The 5,893-nt window shown below is 51.4% G+C and overlaps 1 long non-coding RNA gene across 1 annotated transcript; it reads right to left on the bottom strand.

The window, feature by feature from the left end:
- Positions 1–4,332: 4,332 nt before the first annotated feature.
- On the bottom strand, positions 4,333–5,137 carry LOC143828530 (uncharacterized). Its single transcript, XR_013227697.1, has 3 exons — positions 4,794–5,137; positions 4,555–4,674; positions 4,333–4,423 (listed from the first exon to the last, which is right to left on the bottom strand). It is a non-coding gene; the product is annotated as an uncharacterized LOC143828530 (long non-coding RNA).
- Positions 5,138–5,893: the final 756 nt, after the last annotated feature.

Raw genomic sequence — 5,893 nt, 5'->3', positions numbered from 1 at the left:
TGTTGCTTTGTCAGGAGCTGCTGCTGCTGCTACAATTCAAAGATCTTCACTCTGTGCTTGAAGGTTAGCTGTGGCAGGCATTTTGTGGCTGGCTCCGCTTCCTGCACCAGGTATTGTCTGAAAGCCATTTGGTGCCTATGCCTACCATGCTCTATCAGAATTCCAAAGTGCCCATGTGCTGAAAAAGTGAGGGACCCCTAATGTAGAAAAATCTCCTGAAAGAAAGCTATTTCTAGATAGCACAGGAATGCCAATCATCTGGCGGTGGAGAAACCCTGGGCCATTTCGCACGGCTTCAAAGTAGCAGGATGGTTGCCAATTGGAAACGCTACTAATTTGCCATAACCCACGACGTCGTACACAATCTGCAACAGTCCTGCAACCGACCCGCAAAAAGCGCTTCGTTGTAGCGCTTTCAGGGGAATCCAGAAAAGTGGATTCACCCTCCGGATAGCGATACACTCCTGCAACCAATCTGCGACAATAGCGCCACAGACTTGTGCGTTACCATTGTTGCGGGTTCTTCAAAGTCCCTCCTCCCGAGCCTTTCCTCCTAACTTCCGGCGAACTGTCCGCCATTTTTTTTCTCCGAGCGAGCGGGGATCTACGAGGCAACGAGACAGCGACTGGCTTTCAAGCACGATCACTTTCGGAAATTCTGCCCGGACACCACAAGAGTTTTTCAAAAGCACAGTGGCACACACCGTCACATTACAAACATTTGCCCAAAGCTTAAAACCCCGTCTACCTTCGGCCAGTACTAGCGGAGTCAACGTACGGGGAGCATTTTAAAAAACTTTCCTCTGAGCGTGCCAACGAACGTTCGCCGCTCGCAGTCTCCTGTTTAGATTAGTGGGGTTCAATAGATATGATTCGAGGTGATACCATGAGGGGCGGTTTATGTGTAGTGGGTCTTTGTGTGGTTCCGGGTGCGTGGTTGTGCTTGGGTGCGGACAACCCCTTCCATCGGCGGCTAGACCTCCGGCAAGCAGAGTTGCCGTCCGCCGTTCATTTTAAAAAACTTTCCGCTGAGCGTGCCAACGAACGTTCGCCGCTCGCAGTCTCCTGTTTAGCTTAGAGGGGTTCAATAGAAATGATTCTAGCATGAGGGGCGGTTTATGTGTAGTGGGTCTTTGTGTAGTTCCGGGTGCGTGGTTGTGCTTGGGTGCGGACAACCCCGTCCATCGGCGGCTAGACCTCCGGCAAGCGGAGTCGCCGTCCACCGTTCATTTTAAAAAACTTTACGCTGACCGTGCCAACGAACGTTCGCCAGTTACATGTCATTGATTTATGCTTTGGTTGGTGAATATTATTGGGGAACTGTCGCGTACCGCTGCACTTGCTCTCGGTTTTACACCGGCATGCGTTTTTGTAATGGCGGACATTTCAGTAAAATGGCTCCCGCTGCATGTTCAAACTGCTCTTCTCGCGTGTGGACGAATCAGCGCATGCGAGAAGTTAAACAACAAGGGCGCTAATCTGGCCATTAGGAGCAGATCCTGTTCCCGCGCGAGGAGTTTTGAACGTGACATGTGACCTCATGTGGCCAATGTGCGTGTCCCCTACTGCCCTCCACCAATCAGGAGCCGGCTAGTCCCTTTGTCTTTGTGTGCGGGAAGGTATATGATCCATTGCACCCTGCACCTCGCACCTCCATTTTGCTCAGCTACTAGCGAAGGCACCATGGAATCTTCTTCGCAAGCGTCGTCCGTCCCTGCAACCGGCCGTGGGCCAACTTGGAGGGACGCGGAGATCAGGGACCTGATCGCGATTTTCTCGGAAGAGAAAATCCAGGACGCCTTCCAGTCCTCGCACAGGAATAGGGAGGTCTTCGAACAAGTGGCCATCAAGATGAGTGCCCTGGGCTACAACAGGACCGGCCTTGAATGCCGGTCCAAAACTAAAACAATGCGGGCGGAGTATATGCGTGCCGTGAACCATAATAAGGGTTCCGGCAACGAGAAGGTGACCTGCCCCTACTTTGAGGAGCAGCGCCCGCTGTACGGCGACGGGGAAGGAGCCGGCAGGCCGAAGCGCGTCGGGAGGAGCCTTAAGGTGGTTCGGAAGCCGGCTGCCCCGGTCGAGGAACCACCCGCTGAGGAGGATCCCGGCGAGGGCACCTCGTCCAGCTTTCGGCCTCCACCCCCCGTCCAGCAACGAGCCGCGGACATGGTCACGCTGGACCTGATGGCCATCGCTCCTGGGGAGCCAGAGGAGGTTCCTCAGCAAACGCCCCTTGCCTCCGGTAAGTAATTTTATTTTTATTTTATATTTCATTTTGAGCAAATGTGTGTTCTGACGTTTGGGAATCGTTTTCTCGTGTGTTCGTTGCAACGCATAATATGCTAGGATGTTTGTGGATTGCTTTTGGTGGCTTTTTAAAACGGTTGTGTTTAACCAACAACCCAAACAGTTTTGCAGCATGCCTCGGCCATAGGCCTTCTGCAGTGCTTTAGCCACTACTTTGGGAGCTTGCTGTGTGGTTCTGGTTGTATGCTTGCTCCTTTTTCACTATTGTATGCCTTGTGTTCGTTGCAACGCATAAAATGCTAGGATGTTTGTGGATTGCTTTTGGTGGCTTTTTAAAACGGTTGTGTTTAACCAACAACCCAAACAGTTTTGCAGCATGCCTCAGCCATAGGCCTTCTGCAGTGCTTTAACCACTACTTTGGGAGCTTGCTGTGTGGTTCAGGTTGTATGCTTGCTCCTTTTTCACTATTTTCTGCTCTTGTCCACAGAGACACAGATGCCTGGGACGGTGGTCCTCGAGTCCCCAGCAGCGGTGGCAGAGGACAGTGATTCTGGGGCGTCAACAAATGTTGGTAAGTATCAGTTGCAATAAGGGGGGGGGGGTTTAACTGCTTTGTGCTTTTCTGTTTGTGCAGGGCAGCAGCACTGCTAAGAGACAGAAGAGAGTCCTTCAACGTTGCTGCTTTAGGGTTTAAGGCTTGCTTTGCCACACTTTGGTCCTAAATCATGTTCTTTTTTCCCTTTTTTCAGATTTCATATCCGGGACGCAGGAGGAGGAGGAGCGTGGGGTGGCTGGACCTCCTGCCCTGCGCAGGCGTATACAGATACAAGATGGTGAGCGTGCATGAACTGTTCCTTTCGAGCCATGGCTGCAGGACAATGTCGCAAGCCACTAACCGTGTGCTTCCTTTTCATTTTTGTGCTCCCCTGGCATTGTTCTGAGTCTTGGTTTAACTATATGTAAACAAGAAAGGCCACCATGGGCAAAAAAACACCAACCATGTGCTCCCCGGGCATTGTTTTGAGTCTTGGTTTAACAATATGTAACCAAGAAAGGCCACCATGTGCACCAGGGTGGGTTTTGACTGTCTCGATGTTACTAACAGTTCTGTTTCTCTTTTTTTGCCAACAGAGGTCCTTTCAGAAGACGATGAGCCAGCCGGCTCACCACCTAGAGGTGCTCTCCAAGCAGAGGAGAGGCTGGCGAGGGAACGCGGCAGGCTGCGGCGCGTCTCCGTCTTAACTAGTGTGGGAGAAAGGATCCTCGAGCACTGCCAGGAGGAGTCCAGGCGTGCCGCTGCCGCAGACCAGGCCATGCTCTCCCTCGTGGCCCAGGAGGGAAAAAAATTTCGTGCTATCCTTAGGGAGTCGAACCAATCCCTACGCGAAAGCGTGGAGGAGGTTCGACTGATAAGGAGGCTGATGGAGAGGGCGGTCGCGGTTATGGAGACGGCCAACCCTCCTCAGATTACCGTACACGTCCCCCCCCCACACACCTCCCCCACCACCTCCAGCACCCACCCCACCCACCCCGTCTCAGAATGCCTCGACCCAAACGAGAAGGAGGACTGTTCTCGGGAAGAGAATAGTTAAACCCGCAGACAAGTTCTCCCCCTCCTAGTTTGGCCCAGTTTGTCTATTTAACGTTATCTGTGTTTGCTGTTGTCTGTTAAATAAAGTTTATATTTTTGACTCTGTCTCTGTGTACCCTCTCTAGTGATTGTGCCTATTCTGGTACCGTTGTGTGGGTTGGTGGTTGGAGGGTGTTTTAAAGGTTAAAGGTGTTTTAGGAGTTTGGGGTGAAAGGTGTGCGAGTGTAAGGAGTCACACTGGAGTCTTTCAGAAAATTTGCAACAAGATTTTATTTTCAAAAACAGTTCAACAGGGGAAAAAAATAAGGGAATGTAACTTGGACCCCCCCACCACCACCCCCACCCTCCAAGAAAGCCAACTTTTTTTTAACAAATTCAAATATTTAACAGGGATAGAAAAATGGGCAAAGTAACTGGGAACCCCCCCAACAACCCCCACCCCAAAACACAAACAGAAAACAACACTCAGGTCCCACTGCCCCCCTCACCAGCCCCTTCCATCTCCCTCACTCTCCTGCACAACCGTCCCATGGTCCCCCTGACTTTGCGGCGGAAGAGGTCTTCGTCCTCCTTCTTCTTAACTGTTTGGGGAGGGAGAAAAAGTACACATTAGTGCCAAACATATTTTCCAACCTGGAGTTTACATGGATACACTTTTTAGTGGCCTTAGCCACAGTGTGAGAAGAGTTGGGCAGTGGGGAACATAACCTACGTTCTTCCGCCTCCCTCTGCTGCCTTTGCCGCTCAATCTCCCCTTTTAAGTCTGCCACTTCAGCCTCTAAGGAAGTCACCCTGGCCTCCATGGCACGCATCCTTGCCTCCATAGTTTCTGCTATAGAAATCAAACAAAGAATTTAATCACACTTCAAATGGAAGCATCACAGCAGGCTCCCATATGGCTCCATGGGGGTACACACACATGGGTCTCCCTCAAAGACATAAAACTCTCACCTGCAGCCTGTCCTGAGGTGGAAGGTCCCTCTTCCTCCCCCTCCTCACGCTCAGGTGCTTTTGCCAGCTTGGATGGTGATTGTGTAGCTGGGCAAAGAAAAAGAGAAATCATAAGTAAGAGCAAACAAACCAGAGATGAAACACAGCTGGTGGCCACACCACAATTAGAGTCAAAGCGCATAACCAAAGTGGTTCTACAGTACTGGCGGGCTAAGTCAGAGGGGGTTGACAGCATCTAAATACTTTCTCGAATTTCATTGGGGACAGTAGGGGAAAGAGGCAGCTAGTCATTCCATGCATGTTTAAGGGTAAAACACAACGAGGGCAGCACTCACCCATATGCCTCCTCATTTCCAGGGGGGGCTTCCCAGCCTTCTCCCATATTTTGACCATCTGGTCGTGGAAGACCGTTCTCCCACTTGGCTGCGGGACCCCCCCCCCCCACTGTTCAAGACTGTTGAGGAAGTCCAGCTTCACCCTCTTAAATTTTGTCCGGACCTGCTCCCAGGTCCGGACGTAGCCCCTCTCCCTCAGCTTCGATGCCAACACCAGGTAAGCACCCTTGGTGTGGCAGTGGGTGCTGGCCATAAGGCGGCCAACACTTTTCGATTGGAGCACAAGCTCCAGAAGTGCCTCAGCCTCGGCGCGCTGCCAGAAGGAGCCCTTCCGTGGCTTCGGCATCTTCGGAATGACGGTTAGGGAACGAACGTGCGTTGCTCCGATCGACCACCCCTATTTTAAATGTATCAAAGCTGCCCACCAATAAAATTATTCCTTGGAACATAAGTGGATTGATCCTCCGGTTTGACAGGGGTCGCCAATACTTCCTGGCTACCCGCCTCCCCAAACTTTCCCCGTTCAGCGCTTCCGTATTGTGTTTGTCAATTTCAGCGGGGAGTTAGCATTTAGGGCTGTCAAAGTGCTTTTGGACCAGAGAATCCCCGTTTTTTTGCTGGCTAAGTAGACAAACCGCACAAGACAAGGTTAAACAAAGAACATAAAACTTTATTCAACAACAGAGTAGGAAAACCAATCAAACACGCCTCCTGTTTCTGTAGATGTGGGTGGCTATAGCGTCCCGAACCTTGCACCCCTCCGCA

Source organism: Paroedura picta, chromosome 2 (assembly GCF_049243985.1).
Source record: "Paroedura picta isolate Pp20150507F chromosome 2, Ppicta_v3.0, whole genome shotgun sequence".
Lineage (NCBI taxonomy): Eukaryota > Metazoa > Chordata > Lepidosauria > Squamata > Gekkonidae > Paroedura > Paroedura picta.
This window is presented reverse-complemented; position numbering and strand designations above follow the sequence as displayed.